Source organism: Bombus huntii, unplaced genomic scaffold (assembly GCF_024542735.1).
Source record: "Bombus huntii isolate Logan2020A unplaced genomic scaffold, iyBomHunt1.1 ctg00000057.1, whole genome shotgun sequence".
Taxonomy (NCBI): Eukaryota; Metazoa; Arthropoda; class Insecta; order Hymenoptera; family Apidae; genus Bombus; species Bombus huntii.
In genome coordinates this window covers 507,852-520,072 of record NW_026099318.1, presented here as the reverse complement: position 1 = coordinate 520,072, position 12,221 = coordinate 507,852, and the positions used below count along the sequence as shown (strand labels likewise).

General features: G+C 36.7%; 2 long non-coding RNA genes across 7 annotated transcripts; one reads left to right on the top strand and one right to left on the bottom strand.

Moving 5' to 3' along the window:
• Positions 1–522: 522 nt before the first annotated feature.
• On the top strand, positions 523–5,853 carry LOC126875754 (uncharacterized). 6 transcript variants are annotated; one of them, XR_007693643.1, is made up of 5 exons: positions 523–616; positions 1,155–1,197; positions 1,286–1,328; positions 2,459–2,754; positions 3,159–5,853. It is a non-coding gene; the product is annotated as an uncharacterized LOC126875754 (long non-coding RNA). The 6 variants fall into 6 exon arrangements; XR_007693644.1 differs by adding an exon at positions 2,877–3,041 and having other exon boundaries at positions 1,147–1,328; XR_007693640.1 differs by adding an exon at positions 2,837–3,041 and having other exon boundaries at positions 1,147–1,328.
• Positions 3,638–11,128, bottom strand: LOC126875761 (uncharacterized). Its single transcript, XR_007693652.1, has 2 exons — positions 10,391–11,128; positions 3,638–5,719 (listed from the first exon to the last, which is right to left on the bottom strand). It is a non-coding gene; the product is annotated as an uncharacterized LOC126875761 (long non-coding RNA).
• Positions 11,129–12,221: the final 1,093 nt, after the last annotated feature.

Here is a 12,221-nt window from a genome sequence, read left to right as displayed (position 1 = left end):
GTAACTCTTATCCTATTGGTGGAGCTGTGCTGATATGTGAAATTATGACTACATAAAAACATCCGGAAAGACTCATTGAATGATTTTATAGTTTAAGGTTAATAAATTTCCATAAATTAAAGTTTAAAACTTATGAGAACATGTTTTCTGTAACAAAACTTAGTAAAAACAAACTAGTAAGGTTTATAGATTCTTTAATGATTATGTATGTATTCATAAACTAGTTCGATAAACATCGTTCGATAAAACGTCGAACAACACACAACATTGAAGCGCGAAATTTCAAATTCAAGGAAAGATAAATAACAAATATTGCGAACAAATGATATTAAATTTACAATAATCTCATGTAAGAAAAAATAAAAGGGATAAAAGTAGTACAGAAGATAGAAAAATCTATAAAACTGGTGGCTGGGAAATAGAAAATATATAAATTTATGTTATTAGAGTTTAGTACTTCTGTCGATCAATGTGTTACGACCGTTCGCGGAGAGACGCAGTCGCAGTAGCGAGAGGCGTAAATTCTCGTTACGATTCGGTGAATCGACGCCGCGAAGTAATCGTTCCCCTGTTTCGGTTAAGATAAGAGGTGGTTAAATGAATATGACACAGTATAGTAAGTTATATTTCACCGTTTATTCCAACAACTTATAACGAAGGCAGTTACGCTGATGCGTATGTACGAGATGAATAAGTGACTGATCTGTGGGTGTGTCCTACCCGGTGGAAGGATATTGACCGTTCGAAGGATGTAAAATCAGAACTGTCTTGGGAGACGATGCTGTCTCGGAGGAAAGCTAAGGATGGGTGTGTCTAGCGCACGGGACCATCGGATTTGTTGGTGACGATTTTAGTTAGGATTTTAGTTCAAGCTGAGTTGACCGTGATTCAATTCACGAATATCGGAGAGGAAAAGTCGTAATTCACAATATTACACACAATAATACCTTCACATAAAGGAACACAGCTCAGATGAGACTTTTTATAGTTAAACTTTTAACGTACTCATAGACACGAAAATTTTTTTTTAAATAGAACTGTTACATTTTACGACACGTATAACATCGAACATTTACCAACATAGCAATGCCAGTGTACATATATATATACTGGTGTACTGGTCATCTTTTTTCCACACGTTTTTAGCTTTTTAGCTGATTGTGAATGGGCGCCTAATCAGCCAATCAGAAATGGCCGGTATTGTATGAATCCTTTTCTTCAATGCTTGAAGAGCTGGATATTTATCCAAAACTGGTGCCCCAAACATATATTCGAAATTTTCAAGGGTCTCTGCAAATACGAAGTCCGCCCATGTCGTCTGAAAAAAGGTTTGGATACATTTATTTTGTACCTCCTCTATTAAACAATTTTTTTAATTTACCTTGAAAAATGTGAAAAATCGAACTCTTAACTAAAGATCACTAGCTTTTTAGGAAGAATTTGGATTTTTATTTTATTGTCAGAATTTAATGGATAATTTTAGAAATTTCAACCTTTGGAGGTATTTGTTAATTAAAAATGACAAAACTGGTATTATGTAAAAAAGAGTAATGTGTATCCTGAATCAATGTCGAATGGAAATTAGACAGTTCTATAAAAATAAGCCTTCTCACGATTCCACAACTTCATAGCTTAATTAAATACAATTCTTCGGCGATATAATTACAAATACATTTACAGGAATTGTGTGATATGATAAATATCTCGTTAAAGAAATTGAAATTGTAAACTCTAGATTCTAGTATTCTTTCACTTTCATGTTTCCTATGAGCTCTTCAATCGCTAAATATTTTGCAATGAAACACGTATTATTAAACAACATAATCATACTAAATTAATTTAATGTGACTATTTATTATTATTATATAATAACACAGTGATGAAAGAAATAAACTGGTCAAGTAATCTAAGGAACGATAATACGTATCTATGTCAGTGACAGTGAGAAAAATTCAGATATCTGTACTTAAGTGATTACACTTATAAGTATCATTATATATTATATAAATATGATATTTCGAATGGTATCATTTATCAATCATTAAACAAGAGTGTCATATCCAGAGAAATGATTTTACATATCTTCATCTTTGCTTTGATTACGATAGTAATAATTTCTATCAAACTTGATGAGGAAGATACATGAATAATTATCTAAAAGCTGAAGATCTTGGCAAATTCATTTGTACATAAACTAACAGGAGTGAATTTTAAAGATACACTCTGCTCTCAACAATTAAAGCTGTCTTGTCGCAACAAAGTTTCAATAATTTTTTATGGACAACATGGCCCAGTTTGCACAAAGACTAAAAATTTTAACATTAAATTTGGATAAAAAATCTTACGGTAGAAGGAATGATATATCCTTCATATTTGCCAATAATCTGGTCGAATTTAGTCAGGTACAATGGTATTGTTTCGTTCAAAAGTTGATTCATCCTCGCTTCCTTCCTTTCAGGATCCTCCTCCATGCGACAGTAGCAGATAGCTGAAACGTATATGAAACCAACCGTTACGTTCATTTGTGTTTTTCCCCCCAAACGAAGAGAAAATAAGTTGTGAAAGAAGGAGTAGCCTCTCATAGTTCCTACAATTTCTTTATTCTCTTTGCTTTCTTCAATATTGCCTCAACAAGTTCCTGTGGTTCACGATACTTGAAATATATACAATGTTACCAGCGTGGAAATTGTCTTGGAAACTTGGAAAATCTTTCAAGAGGAACAACATTGCTAACTGAGATTCGAGAAAGGAAAGGTAAGTAAATCCTTGCTTCTACTTAGAGCTTTTTTATTTACTTCTGACGAGTAAAGTACTGTTATTAAAATTTGATTAAAAGTACCAAGAATGTCGAGATATAAACAACCATTTGTGGAAAGGTCAGGAGAAGCAGAATTATCGAATAAACGTTATATAACTCTTAGTGATTAAGTAAGAGAAGAGAAACGAGAAAAAAGTCTTTTATCTAGGTCTTAATAAAGTATACTATATTTATCTCCATATCAAGAATAACAACAAGATATAAACAGTCTTCTAGAAATTGAGTAAATATTACATAATTACATCTTGAGCAATACTTTGCGTCTTAGCTTTTGCTTAATCATTATGATAATCTTAAATATCTGTAAATTCTTCACAGACTCTTTGCATCTTCTATACAGGTATCTCATGATCATGTGATAACACACAGGAAGAAAAAATAGAGGAAAAAACAGCGTAAAAAAAAGTTGCGTAGGAGTATCGTCGCACTACATCATTCGACAATTGATGCACGTCATGGCGATCGTCACGGTTTAAAGCAGGCCATCAAAAACACGTTTGTTATCGTACGGAAAAATCTGCGACGTTCCAGCTGTTCAGGTGCATCGAATTGTGAATCATCGGCGGTACGAAGCAAGGCGAGGGGCGTAAATAGAAAAAGAAGAGAAGAGAAGGATTCGCATAAATGATAAAATATAATCGTTCGTTCCTCGTCGATGGCGGATGGATAGCTTTAATCGTGGACGATATCGATACGATTATATTTTATACATTTGAAACAAATATAAAAGACGAGCAAAAACCAGAGATACGATCGTTATGATATTATTCAATCGGTAGCCTATTTACCTCGTTTTTTGTTCACCTTCTCTGTCTAGTAATAATTTTTCGATTCGACTGGCGTGACGTTACGTTGGCGGTGTAAAAACACGATTTTAAACACCTGCGGATAGTTGCATGAGTTTCGAGCGATTCCATTCCCTTCGATTTATATTTATGCGATCAACGCGCGGATCGTTAACGCATTATGCAGATAGCAGATGTTACGTAATCACACATATCGTAATTGGAAATTAGTAACGTTATCGCGTACCAGGATCTTCCTGTCTTTGATCATTGAGTAACACTTCGTTGTCCTCGCTCCTCCCGCGGATAACCAGCGTTTATCATATAGAGACAGGGATTTGCAAAGAATAAAAGTTGTAGAACGTTGAAAGGCGTTGAGAGAAACGTGATGTTATCCCGTTATTCGTTAACGCAACGCAGTTAAAAAAAATCCCGTAGGAAGATTACGATAATAGATAACCTGAGTCGAGTGTTTGTCGGGGGATCTAAAAGATTCTTTCCAGTTGAGCGTCTGAGATTGCAGAGAAGAAAATTTGGAAGCCATCGAATTCGTGATGTCGATAGAAATCTTCATTTGGAATCGTTGTATCATAACGTAGTCTGCTTATTGTCGATAAGACTTTACTAAACTAAAAGTGACTACTAAAAGTTTCTATCCTCTAAATTCTATCTACGATTCTATAATCTAAAAACTGACTTTTGCAAACAAACTGTAACATTCGCTTAACGGAAAGACATACGTATCTTGTTTGTACCCGTCTTTTCACAATGAATTCTTGAACGTCTGTCTCTGTGGTGAGACAAATGCAAAGTCATCTCATCAGTTACTCACCTTGCTCCAAATCTTCAAGAGTATCGACGAGCACGTCGCATATCAACGCATCCCTTTCGTTCCTTCCCATTAGATCGTACTTCCTCGCCAAGTATCGCGCCACAGCGTCAGCCTGCGCTACCGGTTTCCCGTCTACCTCCAGCACAGGCAGCTTTTTATAAGGCATTGCTAAGAACAAACATGGCTCATATGAACACTGTGTAGAGGGAAACGATCGATAGGAAATCACAACACAGCTTCCGAGGCCGTTGCGTTCTTGTGAATAGATGAATCGAAATCATTTCGGTTTTAATCAACATGGCCTAGTAAAGAAATACAGAAATGTCTTCTTTCTCCTTTTTTTCTTTTCTTACGATTACGATGGACAGGGTATCGCGTGTTTTTGACTGTTGGGAAGAACCTAAAGTTTTTAAAATCAAGGATAAAAGATAATACCAAACACGGAAAAAATATTAGAAAATGTACACGGTTCTTGTAATGAAAATTGAAATGCAAGGAATATAAATCGAATGTCTCTTGCGAACGTAATTTTGTGTTTTACACCGACAGGATTGATTTACAGACTTACGTTGATTTTTTGTTTCTCCATTTGCAAGCGACATATAAGATTATATCGAAGACTATGCTGCGTAAAACTTTTATTATACCATTTACGATAGAAATGTCGCAACAGAAGATCGAATTTTATGTCTGCTTTGTTCTTTCGACTTTTTAGCTATGTTCTTGTTCATTTCCGAACTGATTTCAATTTTTTATCCTTTTTTTCCGACAAGTCCTAAAAAGTTTTTAATTTAACGAGAAACGTAGAAGTATTTTTGTATTCCTATTTTAAGTCACCTATTTACGGTTTTCTCAAAATATTCGAAATGCTTCGATTCATTGAAAACAATAAAGATAGCAACACAAAAATTCGAGAATCGTAAGTGAATTAAGTTGGTATTCGATAAACACGATATTACGGAAGCAAAACTTAATGAAAAGTTCGACTTTATTCCGTATGAAATTTTACTTTAAGTAAGTTTAGCCTGCACGTGAAACGAAAGTTTTATATACAGAAAAGTTTGAGTAAATGGTAGATATCTGAGAGTTGAACGATGAAAGTAAAAATCGATTCTTCACGCTTACAATCCTTGTATTCAGGCCAGAGTTGTAGGGGGATCCTCTCGTCGGTATACTCGATGCCAATATATGCAAATATGTACCGTATATGTTCGGCACTACCACGGGCATTGAAGTAGATTAGTTTGTAGGTAGGTTCGTCGCTCATTTTCCTTGCTCTGTCAACTTATCGAGAAAAATGATACAATTAACTCGTGTAATTAACAGACTGTGTGCGTGTTTGTGTGTAGAGAGAACAATTTATTTATAGATGGAATAATTCGTATAATACGCAAAATAAATCATTTAGAAGGCTGGAATATGTGTTTTTGAAACAATTAATTATGTGGAAAAATATTTCAAACGAGATATAATTATGAAAAAAATAATAATTAAATGTATGTAAATGTATGTAATAATAGTTAAATGTATGTAAATGTAATAATTAAATGTAATTAGTTGTGAAAAAATAATAATAAAAAATAAATAAATGTAAAAAAAGAATTAAATGTAATTAGTTTCTTTTTACGCACGCGATATTATTGGCGATATATGAAGGTCAACTTTATTTTTTTAAATAGACATATTTATACGTATATTTATAGATATAAATACATATATTATATAGATATAATAGTATATATAATATATATAATAATATAAATGTCGAGTCTGAATCTCTGAGTCCGAGCTCGAGGCGCCCTCCCGGGGAGGGCTCGCGGGAGGTAGCGGTTCTGCGTTGAAGTTCTCCATCGTCCGGTCGCGCGTGGGGTACCTTTATTTTCGATAGTTACACGAGTGACGAGGGCCTCAGGCTTGATAACGAATCCGTGACCAACGGGAGGACAGGTTCCCTTGCTCTAACTCACACGTGCACCACTCCCTGCTCGTAAGGCACTCGACTTCCTTCACCGATCAGCTCTCTAGCAAGACTGCTCGTCATCCCAACGACGCCACCGAAACAAGACTCCGGTCGAGTGTCTCAGTACACACGATCCTCCGATCGACGTACGATTGCTATCGGTTTGGACTTGCGATTGTTTCGTTATGGCTATATTAGGGTCTAGGTTGCAAGGTTAGGGTGTTTTCCTGAAGTTCCAGAGGGGCCCCGACGTCCTTTCGTCTCCGACTCGGCCATCCTGACACTTACACGTCCTCGTGTGTGGCCTGCTGGCTTAGTCTACCCGTCGGGGCTTCCACCACGCAGGCATCGACCCGGCGCTCGTCCTCGGGGCAATGTTTTTCTTCTCGCCGCGATGGACAGCGAGACGCGATGTGTCCCGGCATGTGGCAGTGAAAGCACAACGCTTTTGGTGGTGCAGCCGGTCGGCTTTCCTCCGGGCGTCGGGGGTCCTTCTTCGGTTCCCACTTCGCCCTCTTGCGGCATTCGAATGTCGGATGTCCGTAAATACCGCAGTGGCCACACCTGGTCCAGGGGGCGGGTGACCTGCCTCGTTTGTTTCCGGAGCTCGCTAATGACCTCCACGACGGGGGCGTTGGCCACTCCGTGTATAGGAAGGGCTTCATTTCTCTTTGGAATTGTTTCACCGACGTGATGTCATTCGTGAGCGCTAGTCGTTTAAAACGTTCATCGCGCGAGCCCAGCAGATGGAGGGCGGTGGCGGCGAGTACCTCTTCCCTGGTTGAATTTCGCCACTTCGACCCCAGGAGGGTGATGATACGATTTCCGTACGCTCCTGGTGTTTCGCCGTCCCGCGGTAGTTCCTCGGCTACCTTGATTAGCGACGCGGCTGCTACTGCTTGGCCACCGAAGTGCGCGGCGAATTGTTCCTTAAAATCTGGCCAGGTGAGCTCGTCGCCGTTCATTATCTGCGTAAGCCAATACGCTGCCGGACCCTCTAGGGCACGGTTTAGGGCAGAATACAGTGCGCTGTTTTTCAGGCGGTGGTCCCTCATGAGCAGGCCGACGGCTGTGCACCAGGCGGCTGGATCTGCGTCCGCCGCTTCGGGGTTGAAGCGCGGTAGCGATACCCAGGTTGCCCGGTGTCCTTTCTTCTTCTTCTTCTTCTTCTTCCTCTTCTTCTTCCCTAGCGACCGCTTTAGTGCGCGCACGATACTCTTACGATCCCGTGCCGACAACGTGTGTTCGGATGCCACTTCTGATGTCGAGTCTGAATCCGAATCCGAGCTCGAGTCACATTCCGAGTCCGAGCTCGAGGCGCCCTCCCGGGCAGGGCTCGCGGGAGATTGCGATTCCGTGTTGGAGTTCTCCATCGTCCGGTCGCGGGTGGGGTACCTTTATTGTCGACAGTGACACTAGTGACGAGGGCCTCAGGCTTGATAACGAATTCGCGGCCAACGGGAGGACTATCATATAAAAAGCAACAGGATACACGAAATAATATAATTCTGACTAGGACAACATAAACGCAAGAAGTGTTGATATTGAAAAAAATATTTAATTTTGTATATAAATATTTTCATATTTAAAAAAGTTTCCGGAAGCAGGAAGATTTACAAACAAATAATATCATAAACCGAATGTTTCATGATCCTTTTCTAATTAGAGTATGTGACAGCATGTGAGAACGTTTCTTAAAAATATGACTTATTGCAATTACTTAATCGCAATTATAAACGATTAAGACCTTCTCACAACGAGGCAATCTATCCAAAGTATAAAACTCGTTATACTTGATGAGAAAACAAATCTCTACTTAGGTTTCATTTCGTTTCATCGCGTTCATAAAAAGTGATTTGTATGAACACATCGTGCAATTTAGTAATTAGGACCGTTGATCTCGCTGCAACATAGATGGATAGAAAAAAGCCATTTAAAATGATACAACGTCGGGAAGACAATTATGAAAATTATAAATGGAACACAAGATAAAATTGTTTAAGATTAATTCTTCTTTTTTTTTTTTTTTAATCGCGGGTGTTTGCAAACGAAGTTTCAATCTGTTTACAATGATAGCAATGAGAGGAGGATGTCTATGAAAGTTATAAATGCGATATTGAATAACATTTCTGCGAGTGGGTTTGTTTTTCGCTACAAATGTTTTTTAAACGAATCTGCAATCTGTTGGAAACAACGGAACAGTAACGGGACGACTGATAGGGAAATAAAAAGGATCGCGTTTTATTTGAACAGACAAATCTTTGAAATCTATTCGAAAGTCTATTTGAAATGGTACGAGCTCGAAAAGAACGGTGAATACTATAGAAGAAGGATTAATTAAAATTCTTATTAATCTGTACGCTTTGTATATTAAATACCTTGATCGATGCCAAGATAACAAATTATTATACAAAACAGTGAAGTATCCACGTCTGACATTAATATTGAGTATTACCATTACTGTAATTTAATTTTTAACCGATCCTGAAAATTCCTTAGAACGTAAAAAGTATAAAATGTTACTGTGCATTTCAAGATTAAATGCACTGTAATTTAGAAACAGTTATGAAGCGGAAACAAATAATTTATTCAGAATAAGAATTCTACGTAATCATGTTAAAAAAAACGTACTTATAACGCGTTTAATCTCCAAATATGTAAAGACAATAAGGGAAAAAAATTAAACGAAGAATCGTATTTTTTGTAAATTCACACAAGATTTTATCCAAAAAAAAAAATTGGCCTGTACCAATATTTTTATTTGTCGTTACAAGTTACGAGGGTATTAAAAAATTGGCCACGAATGGACCAGAGATAAGAATTTATCAGACTTGCTCTCGTAAATTTCAAGACGTTGCATCGGATATTCTTGAAAATCTTTGGACAATGGCCTCGATATTTCGCAGCTTCTATCCTCGAAGCGGAAGAACTCGGCGTTAAAAGCGACAGAACTGGAGAAACCCGGTGACCGCGAGCCTTTCACGCTCTCGACAGATTTCTTATCCCTCGTAATCCTCCCGGTGTCACCCAATTTCCACCCTCGTATTGCGATTTGTTGCTTCCAACGAGGCGACACCTTGTCTTGTGATTTCCTTTTTCGTCGCGTGAAACACGACCGAACACTTGTTCAAACACACAATTCATATTTATCTAACTCGACAAAACGCCGTGTCATTGAAACAATAGCATTCTTTGGCTTTTATGTAAATTCCAATAAATTATGATAATGTTCGTGGAGACATTATTGCTACCTATTTTATCTGTCGTGATCCAAATTGATTTGTGGCTACGTATGTATATATATATATATTTGTATTTTCTTTTGTTCTTTCTTTTTAATTTATGTGATCTGAGAATTACATTTCTGAGAGTTCGGTGAAATTCGATGCTTTATTTTTATCAGTAGAATCTTCCTTGTCATTGTCAGAGCGCAGACGTTTACGCGTTTACGGAAAGTTTAAGGATACAAAAATACAGAAAAATGTAGAAAATATGCAAGAATATGTAAAATATCGAAAGTACAGTACTTCTAATAATACTTAGTAGCATGCTTACAAACAAATTTCTTTTGTATTTCTTGAAATTGCGTAAAGATTCGCGGTAATTATCGGATTTTTGTCCTCTTTTATCTGCTTTTTTTATTCGCAACTTATATGAGATATGAATTAATATTCAACGACGTGCGCTCTGTGCCACGAAATGAATTATCTCGCGTTAAGACTGCGGCAATTCTTACGTTTGATATTTCATTTAACGAACAGCCGCGCGTTCCTGAGTTTAAAAACCGCCACTCTGAACTTACGCTGAGAATAATATCAGGAAAAGCGAACGAGAGATGATTAGAAAGAAAATGCGAGGAGCAGTGAGGGGGATATTACTAGACTGCGCTTTTTTGTGCAAGTATAGCAGGATGTTTGGGAGTGTAAAATTTTAACGAATGCGTATAATATGAAAAAATATATGAAATATCCAAGGTATAGTTTTATTAAACTTACTTTTTATAATGCTTCGTAGGTAAAACAATTTTCTATCCAGATTCCACTTTCTCAATTATATTTTCAAAAATGCTCGATAAGGAGTACAATTTTCTACCCAGGTTGTACCTTTCTAATTATATCTTCCAAAATTCTTGATAGGTGAAACAATATTCCACCGACGATTTACTTTTTTAATTGTATCCCCAAAAATATGGACCTGCTTAACGTTTAGATATTATTATTTTTTTCGTTGTTACTTGATACGGCTAGCAATTAAATAGTGAGAATAAGAAGAATTGGAAGTGCCATTTTCGAAAAAGAATTTTGTTTTTCCTTGAAGAGGTTGTTTGTATGAAGGTTAATATCACTAAATATGAAGGGAAGTGTAATCATAATAATTCGTACAGTTTTTAACGTTTCATACGTGATATAGGTTGTGTATGATGTATGTTGTACGATTAGTTCCCTAAATTAGACTGTGTGCACCATGTGCCAGCAAACTCCCTCCATCGTACTTGAACATGTGCGTAGATAAATCTGCCTCAATTATCCCATCAGATAAGAAAATCTCTACTGACCTTCTTAAGCAAACTACATAATGGACTTACATATCTTCTCTTAAGATATAAAGAAGATATTTTTTTTATCGTTAATTAACAGATCTTTGAAACGATAGAATAGAGATATCGTAAAATTATATAAAGTATTATAATATGCGTAATAAATAAGTATCGTTATATTTTTCTAATAAATAACATTCCCTTAAACAAACAATTTCTCATAAACAGTCGTTTCCCAGAAAACTTTAGTTTCGATACTGGCAACTTTATCTACTTCCGCTCTTCAATTATGAAGGATTAATCTTTACGAAACTTTTGGAACGGCTAAAGATTTCTCACGATGAAACGCGACGAATTCGATACAAACTACGCGGAAATAAAGACAGCTGCGATGGAGGATCGCGGGATTGATATTAATTAATTAATCTGTGGCAACCATTATATCGATTCGTTACGTTATTGCGACAGGCCACGCAACATTTTATTGCTTCTGTTTCTACAATTTAATTACAAAGTATTCAATTTCCCGTTATAAACAAGGAAAGGACTGCAAGTTTGTACAGCTTTTATCAAGATTACGTGCCATTGAACATATCGATTGATTGACTTCTCATGTTTCGTATTAATCGACATCCGATATAGCTATGGGACCAGGAATATTGAAATATTGGGAAGTCAGTTATATTCAGGTGTTCTATAGATTTGACGTATAAGCCTTGTAACATGTACTTCTTCATCAGACGTTTACGAGATACTGAACGATGGCTACGCTTGTAGTATCCAAAAATTTTACGTCGATTTATAATCGATGATTCGATCAAACTATAGATAGATTTGAATATTCTACGAATTGAATTTAATATTAAGAATTTTAGTTGTATAGATCATCGCCGAAAGTCTGTTACACGGACCCTTTCAACAGTTCTATACACACTTCTATTATATATTTTATTTTTTAAAAATAACGCTTTGGCATGATCAAGGATCGGAAGTATAAAAAATGATTGTGACAATTCGAGCAGTGAAAGCCTCTAGAGTAACATTATATTGGTCTCTATAGCGACATTGTGGTACCGTGTCATTTTCAAAGTTCTCAGAATTGGTACTGTATCCGATTGCAATGTTTAATATTCTTCCCGGTTCCTGGAAGAATTTCTTCAAAACTACGTTAACCCATGAAGAATCAACCAACAGTTTCTCATAATGCCGTTTTATCCGCATCCTTTGAAACTCATGAAATTGTAGAATCCAGATAGAAAAAGTAGAGACAAGGTAAACGCAAAGCTCAT